This window comes from Micropterus dolomieu, linkage group LG12 (assembly GCF_021292245.1).
Source record: "Micropterus dolomieu isolate WLL.071019.BEF.003 ecotype Adirondacks linkage group LG12, ASM2129224v1, whole genome shotgun sequence".
Classification (NCBI taxonomy): Eukaryota; Metazoa; Chordata; class Actinopteri; order Centrarchiformes; family Centrarchidae; genus Micropterus; species Micropterus dolomieu.
The window spans coordinates 23,180,358-23,193,723 of record NC_060161.1 but is presented as its reverse complement, the minus strand read 5'-3'; the positions used below and the strand labels follow the sequence as shown (position 1 = coordinate 23,193,723).

Here is a 13,366-nt window from a genome sequence, read left to right as displayed (position 1 = left end):
ACTAAAGTTCATCAAATCTAATCTGAACCTCCTACAAACACATGACAGCAACATGATAATAATACTTGTTATTCATGTAGCCTATGTATGTACTGATTATTTCTAAGAGGGGCCAGTCTGCCTGATGAATTAGGCCTACATACGTTTTTTTTTGGCATATTATGTATCGATTACCAATTGCTGATTCACAGATAATGGTTGAAGGGTCGTCACAAAGTTATCTCTGAATTACAGGTGTGTGCTCACACATTTAATACAAAAATAATACATAGAAATTGTGAGAAAATTTCTTTGTAAAAGAAGAGCAGATAACATCTTAACATCATGTACAGCTACATTTTATTTATTTATCGAAAGTTTACGTCATGTGCGTTAGATGTTTGTTTTTTTTACCCAGCAGCTCCTCGACTTGCAGTCCAGCTCTCCCGGATGGAGCGAAAAAAAACGTGAAGGTAACCGAGCATCTCCTGTCAGGCTGTGTCGCACAGTTAAACTTTGTTATAACGTTGCTTTGTTTATTCATGAAGGTTAAGTGTATCTATCGGGTAAGTTTTCGGCTCGTAAAATACATTTTTACACGTCTCTATTTTAGTTTTTTGAGGCCCAGCAGGCAGCACCAACGCCCATCAAGCTAGGTTTGAGATGTCAGCTCGCTAACGTCCAACACGTCTTCACGGTAAGAATCTGATTATTATCAAACTAAATTTGAATGATTGGTTACGATTAAACAGTAACACTAAATGATACGTGTTTGTTGGGTAAAATACTCATGGTAATGTAGGAGTAATTACCGCGTAACCTGTAACTGTGGAGTTCTGTATGCTAACTTTGACATTGCGCACATGGGGACGTTAGCTTAAAACTTCACCATTAATTAGCTTGTCTCGACTTTAAGGGCTTAGGTTATAACTTTAGTTAATACTCAAGAGTTTAACCGCCTACGTTGGTATTTTGTATGCTTAGTTTGTTTGAAGCATGCTGTGTAAAGAACTAATTGGGAAATATTGAGAAAATGGAGGCAGAGTCAGTAACAGTAGAAACTAACGCAAGTTCAGGTCGTCTCGTGGTCGATGGCGCACATCGTATTGCGCTGTAGTTGAGGAATAGACGACTTTCTCTTTCTTTTACAACAAAATAGTGTACACTTTTTATCGAAAGTGGGTTTTTTTTGACATGGCGGAAACATTTTCTTAGCGTTATTTAATGGGGCACAATTTTTTGTTATTTGGTACATATGGCAGCAAAGTTGATGGTATGTAAATATTTCTAATACTCTCTTTCTACTGTATGCTTATTTAATCAATTACTCAGAGAGCTAAGTTACTAAGTGGGTGTCTGAGGCTAATTAGTTGACAAAAAAACCATCACGGCGTACGTTTGACTAGTGAAACTCATGTTTTTAGTGATTCTTCATGCATCACATTACTTCCTCACAAAGTTGTATTGATGAAATTTAATAATTTTATACATTAATCTCACCAAGCCCAAACATTTAAAATCTAAACAGACCATTCCCAGCCATCAAACCAAAACTCTCGCTATACAGAGAACACAACTCGCACATAATTGCTCACAAAAAAGCCATGCTTAAAGCCACATAACTGCAATTGTAAAGAAAGAAAGCACTCGCAGGGTCACTCATGCATGTATGTGCTATGTGGCTTAAAAAAACAAAATAGCATAATACATTCAAACATTACATAAAAATAAATATAATTCTCATAAAATAAATAACCAAAGTACCTTATTTCTGAACAACAATAGCCATGCATGCACATTTTTTCTGAGCATTTGCTGAATAGTGATACTCAACTCACACAAGATCACATTTGACCTTACTAAACTGTATTACACCCTGACCAAGACTCAATGTATGCATGACAAAAAAGTCTATTGTAGCTGTAAAGTTACAATTAATTGGTTTAATAATGGAAAGGCTGAAATTAATGCAGTCCCCGTCCAAATTTAAGGACCTGCAAAGGGGCCTCCAAGCATTTAAGCCCAACCCCCAAAGTTTTCATTGGCAGCCCGGCTAGCTCAGTCGGTAGAGCATGAGACTCTTAATCTCAGGGTCGTGGGTTCGAGCCCCACGTTGGGCGCTATCCTTTTCTAAATTCAATAGTTTGTGAATTTCTAAAACAAATGCATCAACAACAATCACATTCTATGATAATTATTGTTTCTTTATTGTCCATTCCAGGCGCTGATCCAAGATCAAGATACAGTTCTTTCACATGTTAGCAATGCTTGGGTTCTTAAGTCTTGCTCAGTCTTTAACTTCAAAACATCCATTAGAAATATATTTCAAAGCTTGTAAGAGCAAAGATTAAAACTGCAGGGACTGAAGGTCTTCTGTTGTGAAAGCATACATGGGTTGTCCCATCCTTTTCCCTTCCCCCACTGTCCACACAATGGCAGTGTTAGGTGTAGTCAGTCTTCTTTCTGGTTTTGTGTTGAGCGTGAAAGAAAAGCTACGTCCCTGGGTGGGCTCGAACCACCAACCTTTCGGTTAACAGCCGAACGCGCTAACCGATTGCGCCACAGAGACCCTGTGGGCCTTGAACACTCACGACAAGTCTAATCATGTGCTCTCTGTGGCGCAACCACTGGAAATGGCACAAATTCCATGACCATGAGTCAAAGACCAAGTGAAAAAGAAGTAAATAGAATGATAATACAGTTATACAAAATACAAGACATTGCCTTTGGAATATCCTTTCTTAAGCGAAATCCGTCCAGAGCTACAGAGAACATAGTGGACATGTGGGCCAGATTTACACAATCGCAACCCTACTGCCAATGTTGCACACCAGCCCGGCTAGCTCAGTCGGTAGAGCATGAGACTCTTAATCTCAGGGTCGTGGGTTCGAGCCCCACGTTGGGCGCATCCCTTTTAGACTGCAGTTGTCAAGGCACTGTTACACTTCAATCAATTGCATAGTTGTTAGATTCCACAATCTAGGGAATTTTAACTAAATCATTTTTCAGTGGAAAAGCTGAATGCAACTAGCTGGCTTCTAAAGTGCAATTTATATTTCTGCGTCAAATCGACGGCGTAGGCTACGGGGCTACGCAGAGGCTACGCCGTCGCCTGACGTGCACCTCCTTCAAAATGTAACTGCACATCGAGTCAACGCGGACCATAAGCTCTGTGATTGGTCGGCTGGGTATCCTCGCAGTGCCTCCGAAGCTGACCGGAAGTACTCCGCGCTTTAAAGTAACTTTTACTAGTGGCCAAAACGGCAGCGGTGAGCGAAACCGGAAGTTAGCCTGCTCGGCCGCCAAAAGTCATCACTGTTGTATCGCTGCTGCCGACTAGCATTTGGGGGTGTAATCGCAGAATGACAGACAGACCTACGCACAAGTATAAATGCATGGCTACGTGCGTAGCCTACAGTGTAGGTACACATGTAGACCCTACGCAGGAGTATAAATGGGCCTTTAGCAGGTGCTAGTGCAGGACACTTGGATAAATGTCATGACCAAGGACAGGATAATTAAAATGCAACGCCCAACGTGGGGCTCGAACCCACGACCCTGAGATTAAGAGTCTCATGCTCTACCGACTGAGCTAGCCGGGCTGCGTAACTCCCCTCCCCCCACACCTCTTTCTGTGATAGTGACAAGCCTGCGTTGCTCCCCCTGTTTGTGCTCCATCCCCCAAGAATCAGAAGTCCAGTGTAGGTGACTACATGGTCTCTGTGGCGCAATCGGTTAGCGCGTTCGGCTGTTAACCGAAAGGTTGGTGGTTCGAGCCCACCCAGGGACGAGAAGCTTTTCCTCCTAGTCCACTGTAGCCTAACATGAGAGTCCTTGTACTTTACTTATGTTGAAACATCCTTTGATTTTTACAAGCAATAAGACGTTGTTTCACTAAATATAAAAGAATGAGTCCCAACCTATGTTGTAAATTCAAATTCAAATAATGCAGTTTGAAATTGCTTTGTGATTTGTTCTTAAAAAACAATGCCAGTACCTATTATTTTTAGTACTATATTTATTAAGTAGTCCATTGACAGTGATATATTTTAAATTTATGAGCAAAGATTCAAAGTGCAGAGACTGTCGTTGTTCTGACAAAGCTGTTACGAAACCCTCTTCTTTCTGCCTCTTTCCCTCCCCCGTTGTTCCTATTGTTTACCCAGTGGTTGTTTCATGTCTAGTCTGTTTTCGTTCTGGTTTAGTGTTGAGGTTGAAAGAAAAGCTACGTCCCTGGGTGGGCTTGAACCACCAACCTTTCGGTTAACAGCCGAACGCGCTAACCGATTGCGCCACAGAGACTGGTGACCCAGCCACACAAAGGTATGGCTTATAACTTCTAAATAGTGAGCAGATAAATAGTGTCTGTTGTATAGAGTATATTTGTCTCTTTGGGCAAACCCACTTGCTACTCTGCTTTGCTACCCCCAATGTTGCCTTGATGGTGTGGTGTAGGGCTTGTCTGTTGATCCCCGGGTCTCTTAAAAGCCTTATGCTGGTTTCACACACAGTGCGAATTTTAAACTTGCAGTTTGACCGCTGGATTACTTGCACAAGTCTTCACACACAACGCGACAATGTGAATAAACACAACCATCCATTACAAATAACTACACCATGATGCCAATGAGTTAAAAATATTAATTCATGCTTTGTCAAGTATTTCAATTCAATTCAATTCAATTTTATTTATATAGCGCCAAATCACAACAACAGTTATCTCACAGCGCTTTTCATAAAAGAGCAGGTCTAGACCGTACTCTGTGATGCTATTTACAGAAGCCCAACAGTTCCCACCAAGAGCAAGCACTAGGCGACAGAGGCAAGGAAAAACTTCCTTTTAAGAGGCAGAAACCTCGAGCAGAACCATGGCTCAGGGTGGGCGGCCATCTGCCTCGACCGGATGTATGTCAGCAAGATTACAAGAAAAGCTTTTTTATATGGCGTTCAGATCTATCAGGGCTATGCTAATTAATGCTAATTAAAAAATAATGAAAAATTGTATGACATCACTCCTCATCCTAATTAGGTCATCCACACAGTTTAATCAGAGGAAGGATGACAACTTGGAAGGTGTTCTTGTATTTGAATGGGAGAGGGAGAGTGAAATAGTTTAGTAGTCACTGTGAGTTGTGGAAAAGGAAAATAAGTTGTTTTTGATACATTTGTAATGGAAGAAGATTAGGGCCACATGTGAAAAATGGATTTGAGTTCTGAGTTCTTTTGAGTTCTGACACTCACTTTGTGCTCCTTTTAAAGTATTTTCATGTAAACAAAACAAAAACATCTCTCTTTGAATTGATTGAAAACATATGTGGGGAAAATAACTTTTATAATTAAATACATAACTATAAATAAATAAATAAAAATTAAATAAATTAAAATAACTGTAATGGCTCTCATTACAATCCTTAAGGGCTCATAAAACCAGCAAAAAAATATCTGTCCCTTAGGGCAAGTTCTTGGCCAAGAAACCAGCATGTTAACTTTGCTAGGTTTGAAACATGTACGTAGACTTGTTACCACATTCCCTGAAGTGCTGAAAAACCTCTGAGGGTGAACTAGGGCTGAATGATTTTGGAAAATAATCTAATTGCGATTTTTTTTCCCCCCAGTATTGCGATTTTTAAGCTCTTTACCTTCTGTATTATTCAAAATGGACAAACAGTAAATCAGAGTATAGTTTGACCAACACAGTATTAGATAGATTAAACATACACTGTACTTTCTTGTGGATCAGGCCTGTGTTATGATGAAACTGGGTGATGCATGAATTATTATTATGAGCAATGGTGGAGAATCAGAAAGCATCAAATTTTACTAATGAGAAAAATAATTTGAGTCAAGTCATTGCATCAAATAATGATATAGTATCATCAGGTCGGCTTACCTACAGACCACAAGAAAAACTAAGTTCACCACAGTGTATTATACAGTAAGCGCTCAATACAAAACCCACAGTTCAACCACCAATTAGTTCAATCTCTGTTCTCAGAAGGTGTCCCCTCCTTCTGTGCTGAGTCTTTCATTTCTGACATGATCCTGCTCTTGATGTCCTGAACTTTTTCACTGCTGATGTAGGTGAACCTACATCACCTTGAACCTGGGGTCCATGAAGGATGCGATGTCCAGAAGTTCTTGTGTTCCTGGGTCATCATTATTATTATTATTAAGTTCATTTAAATAGGGACAGATACAAAAACATAGATAAACTTTGACAGACATCTGATGTGTGTATCATAGTGTTTTTAGCTAAAGCTAATTTACGACACTTGTCCCTAGTAGGGCTTTTTGAATAAAAAATACAGTTTAACAAAACAAAAAAAATAAAAATAAAAATTAAGTAAAATGGAAGAAAATAAAAAATGATAAAATATATACAGATTGGGCAACAATTGCCTTTTGACACTGATCGGGTGATGGATCTGGTCATTTAAGTATTTGAAGACCACTTTAACCAGATGCAGGGAGATAAAATTATTAAAACTTAAAATCTTATATTTACTTTGAATTTGTTTTTTTTGGTGTTTAAAGTTAAACAAGATGAGATAAGAAGTTAGCATTTAGTTTGTCAGCCACAGAAATACAGGTATTACCAGATGCATACACCACTGTGTCATCTGCATACATCTGTAGACCTATATCTGGGCATACCACATCTGGCAAGTCGTTGATGTAGAGACTGAAAAGTATGGGTCCCAAGACCGTGCCCTGGGGAATCCCTGTTTTGATTTTAAGACAAGCGGATCTCACATTATTGATCACAACACACTGTTCACGGCCTTTTAAATATGATTCGAACCAGGACATTGACTGTTTGGATAAATTAAACTTAACTAGTTTTGAAATTAAAGTGTTATGATTTACTGTGTCAAATGCCTTTTTTAAATCTAGGAATACTGCACCAACTACATTTTCCTTGTCAAGTGATTGTTTGATATTTTCAATTAATAAACAAGTAGCGGATTCTGTAGAATAGTTGTGCCTGAATCCAAATTGCAGAGGACTCAGATACTGGTTTGTCTCAAGTACATGAGTTGTTCTGAGACAATCTTCTCTAAAAGTTTAGACAAAACTGGTAGAAGACTGATAGGTCTGGAAAAAGACATTTTGTCATCTCCTGATTTATAAATCGGTATTACTAGAGCATTTTTCCACCCGTCTAGGAATTGCCCAGATTTAATGGATACTATACTATATTTTTTAAGAAAAGATTTAAGAAAATCTAAATTAAAAATATCTTTTGAAAAGGTGGTGTTTAGGTCCTGTATAGCTTTCAGAACAGCTGTCTGACCGACCTCCCTAAGTTGAAATGAATTCTCTTGATCTTCAGGCAGGTATACTGTTGTTAAGCCTATATCGTTCCAGCATGGAAAGCTTGATGCAAGGTTGTTAACAGACTGTATGAAAAAGTTGTTGAATTCATTAGCAACTTGTGCACAATCAGTGATGATGTGTTCACCCATTTTAAGTTCATATTTGTTTTAGGTGGCATTACCCTTTGGATTTGATAGGCTGTTCAATTGCCTCCAAATTGATTTGCCATTTCCTTTAGCCTCTGATAGAGCTTGAATATAATGATTTGATTTGGACATTCTAAGTTCTTTAACAACTTGGTTACGCAAGCCTTTAAATAATTTAAAATCAGTGTCCCTTCGGGTCTTGATAAAAGATCTCTCCTTTTCAACAGTTTTCTAATATTATTGTTCATCCATGGTAGCTGAAATTTTCTCTGGAATTTTTTTTGCTTTTTAATGTATTTATCAACAGTACTCTCAATAGTGGACATAAGCTTATTACAGTAGTCGTTTACTTGATCATATTGTTGGAGCTCATCCCAGTTAACACGCTTTAACTCATTCTCAAATTCAGTCAGCTTTTTACAAGGTATTACAAGTTTAAATGAATTCTGATTTGGATTTAAAAACCTAGTCATTCTTTTCTTTGTCAGTTTTCTTGCAATTAAAATCATATTATGGTCCGATAGACCAGTGACTAAATTATATGTTTTTATGATTCTGTCAGGTTTGTTCGCGAAAATTAAATCTATTAGTGTTTGAGTATTCCTGGTGATACGTGTAGGGGCTTCGATCATTTGAATGACGTCATGTTTGGATGCAAGATTTTTAAATTTTTTCCTATAGTGTTTGTCTAGCCAATTTATATTAAAATCTCCGAAAACAAGCACCTCGTCCTTGTGCTTAAAGTTCTTTAACATGTTTAAATGACCTCCCAGAATACCTTTAGGTTTTACCATGTAGTCCCAAACCACTTTGGCATGATTATCAGTTTGAAAGAATAAAGTCTGTTTCTGTTTGGTCAGTGCCTGTTGCAGTTGTCTATTTCAACTTAATAATATTCAGACAGTTGCCAAAGCACTGAAGTCTGACCCAGTGGTTGAGTTCTGTGGCTTTCACAATGTTTGGCCCGTTGTAGGTGGTGATGCAAACCAACTGCTCTTCCCGCAAATACCAGCTGGCCAAAGCATCACATAGTCCGCACGCAATGTTTTCTCCGGTGTGTTGTCCGGGGAAGTAGGTTGTCTGTAGACATTGCGTTTTCAGTTCAAAGTCTTGATCCAGAATGTGCACAGTGAGGCTGATGTAGGGCTCTGTTGTTCAACTGGACCAAAGATCTGAGGTACAAGCGTATTGTTCAACTTCGCTCACTTCCGATTCCACGGTCTCACTGCATGCGTCGTGCATTTTTGGAATGGCCGCTTGCGAAAAATAAATCTGTGGTGGAATCTGGTATCTTCGGTCCAATTTGGTTGTCAGGCTCACAAAATCGTCTTTTGTCACAGTGTTTATAGGCAGCATGTCCTTCGCCAAATAACGAGTTATGGCCTCTGTGATTTCTCTGTGGAGTTTGGATGTTTTGTCATAAGGAGTCACACTCGCAAAACTCTGAGAAATTGACTGTTGTTGTAGTGGTGGCAAAGTTTTAGATTTGCTACTACTCGATGTTTGTGGTTTTGTTGTTTGGCTAGTTTTTAACAAGCGGCAACCTCCGGCTCTCACTTCCGATACCAATGCGGAAGTATCTGAAACTGGCATTCATTCCAGTGGCCACTTAAGGCTGGCTGCAGAAGGGAGTCAATCTCCATTGACCCCGATGTTAAAATGTCCAACTTTACAGCAGAATAAAACATGTTTACAGCCTGTTGGTTTTAGTGCAAATTGCTAATTTTGCCCTTTGTGACAACTGTGAGGGGGGTGAATTTTTTTATAACTCACCTGTTTAAATGATATTAAGCCTTAAAGTTCTGCATTATTAGGGGCGTGGCCCTTCTGATTGACAGGTGCCATTAGCCGCTGCCACTGCTAGCGCTCGGTTCGATTTGCTTGAAATTGTTCTTTTGAGCTGTAAGTTAACATTAAGTAAACTTAAGGTAATTAATAACTGATTCATAGTTAACTGTTAACGTTAGTCTCAACAAAATCTAACTTTAGTGTTGCAAAATAACGTTAACGTTACCACATTTTTATATTAAAAGCATTTAAAACCTTGTGAAGTATAATGTGAGTTATTTTAATATTTTCCGGTGTCTTACCTTTACTGTAGCTGGTAATGTCGGTAAACTGGTAACAACACGGCCGCAGGTTCCAACCTCCACCGTACAACACCGCAGAGTAGCATGTAGCATTAGCTCCTTAGCATGAGCTAACTCGGTCACGTCGAGCTAGGTGGGAGTGGTTTCAGCAAAACGTCACCTCAGCTCCACCTACGACCCGCCTTTTTGCCCATTTTTGGTTATCCAGGAGTGACGCGCGGTGACGCGCTGCCAAGATGGTTCCGGTCAGCTCCACTAATTTTGAGCTTCAAAACGGCTCTTCAGAAACCAATGGGTGACGTCACGGACGCTACGTCCATTTTTATATACAGTCTATGGTTTTTAACTGTTCATGTAGGTCTTTATGATTGTATTGTATTATGATTGTGTGGTGATGGAGGTTGGTTGTGTTTCCTCTTGAAGTTGCCACCACTCGGCATGTTTAACACAGTACCTGTGTTTGTAACACGTCATCTCTCCTGAATCCAAATTAATTCCAGCTGAAGTGCCGTTCTTTTTCACCACAAGGTCTTCATCAGCCACATTTTCCTCCCAGGGCTCAACAATAACGGTGGCCCGATGGCCCAGGGCCAGTAAAAAGTAATGTCGGGACAGTTGAACAAGCAACTCACTGGCCCGATCAGGCCAGTGCAAAAACATTAGTATTTAAAAAACAACAATAAATCGCATTAGAAACTCAACAACCTGCAGTTGTTTTGCAGCTCTCAATCCAGAGTTGTAGTTACGTGACGAATGGTTGTCAAATGTTATTTCTCTTAAGATTTAAGTGGAGCATTGTGAACAGCCACATTTGAGGTAACCTTCTTTAACAGACAGGACCACTTCTGCGCATGTGCAGAACGGATCGGGCTAGCAGCTTTCAACAACTGGCGGGAGATGCCGAAAGCGAAGATAGCAGCAAAGGATAATTATGAGTTCAAAAACAAGCAAAACTTTTTACTTCTGTGGAAAAAAGAATTTACCTGGGTCAACTTTGATGGAACTCAGATTAGGGCTGCAAATAACAACTATTTTGATAGTTGATTAATCTATCGATTGTTGAAACGAATAATCGACTATTCGGATAATGAATCGCAAAATGACACAATGCCTCTCATTTAGCTATTAGCCTTCAAATTAAACCTGAGGTTGTTTTAGGCATGTGCTAATTAACAGTCAAGACAATAAAATAAATACTGCTTTCAAAAATGAATCTTTAATGAACGTTTCTGCTGCAGCAACAGAAAGTTCCACTGAAATCATGTCGTGATAAGCAGCTGATCTGCTGTTTAGTGACGGAGCAGCTTTCACACCAGTACTGCAACACCCCGGGAAAAACTGACACTGTATACAAAGAAAGGAATAACGTCATGCATTTCATTTGCCGAATTTACAAGAGGGGAGCAATAATAAATTTTTTGTCCTGTGTTTAATCATGCGCACTCGGCAGCAGCATGTTCTCCAGCTGGGAACGTCGCCATGAGCGATGCATCGTTTATGACTGTAAAGTCAGGGCACATCTGGAATGTGAACACGGCCGTTGTACATCATAATTATGTGCTACTCACAGCACCATTACTGTAACAATCAATCAACTGTATAGAAAATGTTTCAGCTCATAACGTGAAGCTAGCTTGCTAACTAGCTTACCGAGACGAGTCTTCATCATCCACAGAGACACAACGTTACGCGGCTCCTCTTCAGATGCTCTGGTGTTTCCAGGAAAGCTCAGCTTTGCTGCAGTTCACGACATTTCTGGCTGTGTGAAGAGTGAAATGCTGCCACACTCTGGAGGTTTTAGGTGGTGAAGGTGTTACTGCAGCTCTGATGTTGTTTTAGAAACTTAGAAACGGCCCGATGACGTCATGAATGAATCTAATAATCAATGTTTGTCGACTACGTCAATTATTGTTGCACCCCTAACTCAGATGCACTGTGTCGTCTGTCGTAAGTTCCCGGCAAAAGCAGACACAAGTTGGTCTTTTTACACAGTCACCGACAACTTTCAAAAACAATCCCTGATCAGTCATGCTAATAGCAGACAGCACCTTGTCTGCATGACAGCTAAGCAGGGCTGAAATCCATCTACCGGGCCCTTGACCGTGCTGGTCAGGAAGTTAAATGCCGATGCCCATCGTGTAATTGCGCGACTTATAACAACGTCATATCGCGTAACTAAGCCGTTTACCTCGTTCCCCGTGCTATTGAACTTAAGCAGATGAATGGTGTGGACCTGGGAAGTCAGTATCATACTGATGTGGCGTGTCACAGGCAAGTAACGTTACCTAGCTACATCTATTTTTTAGTACGGTCAGATAATGGTTGAAAATGTTTAGCTAGTTTTGCTAGATGTTATGTTATAGTGAACGTTTTCTCTGTGTGTGGGACTGGGACTTTTGGATGTGTGTATATGTATATATACATATACACACACACATTCAAAAGTCCCAGTCTTTAAGCTATCTTCACCACTGTTTGTTTTGATAGTGAATGTTATGACATTCTAAAACTGTTAAACGATTAGTTTTACAATTCTAATATTTTATGTTTTCTTTTGCGATTTAATAATGCCAATAAAGTCTGAATGAATTTAGATATTTATTATAGGTGTACTGACTAAGTCCTAACATAGTCTAGTAACTGGTTGCTAATACAGCGGATTAAGTTTAGACGTGTGCCCGTGCAGCGTCTTAAATATCAAACGGGGACTTCGGTAATGTTACTATTAACTAGCAAGTTTATTTTCCTCCATATCTCATACAGTGGCATTATCTTTGCTCGTAATACATGTAACCAACACCGTCGTGCCTTGCTCACCCCCAGGCTAGATGCTAGCACAGTCAAAAACTGTTTGCTTCCCAAATCAGCAACACCTGTGTCTGGGTTTCCTCTACGTAAATAACCCACACCTCCATGACTCGAGATCAGCTGAACTGCAAAGCACATACAGCCCCCTTGTGGCACAAGACAAGAATTACATAAAATAATACAGAATGAAAATGGCTCATACACTCCAGCCCCTAATTGCGTCTGCCAGAGCAATTACACCAAATTCAAAAGAGCCATAAATACCAGAAATATGGCCCAAGGGAACCAATTACTCTTTAGCTTCATTAAGCAAGCATATTTTAGTTATGGGTCGTTCAATGATGTTTGTCTTGGTCTTCAAACGAACCACACGTACCAGACCTCTTTTATCAGGGAAGGTTTCCAGGACTCTTCCTAGCATCCATGACCCACGTGGTGCTGTAGAGTCCGCCACCATGACCAGGTCTCCAGGAACAAAACTCCTCTTCTCCTGGTTCCATTTTTGACGCTCCTGTAAAAGTGGTAAGTACTCACGGATCCACCTCTTCCAAAAGAGATCCGAAATGTACTGGGTTTGTTTCCACCTTCTCCTTGCGTAAACATCCCTTTTATTGAACAATCCAGTTGGAAGAACTGGTTTTCCTTTGAGGAGTAACAGATGGTTAGGCGTCAATGCCTCAAGATCGTTGGGATCCTCTGACAGTCTTGTGATGGGGCGATCATTAAGCATAGCTTCAGCCTCACAGAGCACGGTATGGAACCCTTCATCATCCAAGTTTTGCTGACGGAGCACAGAGCACAAGATCTTCCTGATCATCCGTATCATGCGCTCCCATGCACCCCCATGATGTGACCCAGCTGGAGGATTAAAGCTCCACATGACTCCCCTTTTCGACAAGGCTCTTTCAATGCGGTCATGATTCAAAGAGGCTAAGGCTTCTCGCAACTCCCTTTCTGCACCCACAAAGTTGGTGCCATTGTCAGATCTCAAGTGCGAGACTTGTCCTCTTCGACAGATGAACCTTC

General features: G+C 40.2%; 1 long non-coding RNA gene and 6 other non-coding genes across 7 annotated transcripts; 4 read left to right on the top strand and 3 right to left on the bottom strand.

Moving 5' to 3' along the window:
* Nucleotides 1-397: 397 nt before the first annotated feature.
* Nucleotides 398-2,538, top strand: LOC123981127. The gene is made up of 3 exons (XR_006827681.1): nucleotides 398-452; nucleotides 593-676; nucleotides 2,201-2,538. It is a non-coding gene; the product is annotated as an uncharacterized LOC123981127 (long non-coding RNA).
* Nucleotides 2,027-2,099, top strand: trnak-cuu. Its single transcript has one exon. It is a non-coding gene; the product is annotated as a tRNA-Lys (tRNA).
* On the bottom strand, nucleotides 2,475-2,548 carry trnan-guu. The gene has a single exon. It is a non-coding gene; the product is annotated as a tRNA-Asn (tRNA).
* A 264-nt stretch (nucleotides 2,549-2,812) lies between these two features.
* Nucleotides 2,813-2,885, top strand: trnak-cuu. The gene has a single exon. It is a non-coding gene; the product is annotated as a tRNA-Lys (tRNA).
* A 623-nt stretch (nucleotides 2,886-3,508) lies between these two features.
* Nucleotides 3,509-3,581, bottom strand: trnak-cuu. The gene has a single exon. It is a non-coding gene; the product is annotated as a tRNA-Lys (tRNA).
* Nucleotides 3,582-3,695: 114 nt separating this feature from the next.
* Nucleotides 3,696-3,769, top strand: trnan-guu. Its single transcript has one exon. It is a non-coding gene; the product is annotated as a tRNA-Asn (tRNA).
* Nucleotides 3,770-4,207: 438 nt separating this feature from the next.
* Nucleotides 4,208-4,281, bottom strand: trnan-guu. The gene has a single exon. It is a non-coding gene; the product is annotated as a tRNA-Asn (tRNA).
* Nucleotides 4,282-13,366: the final 9,085 nt, after the last annotated feature.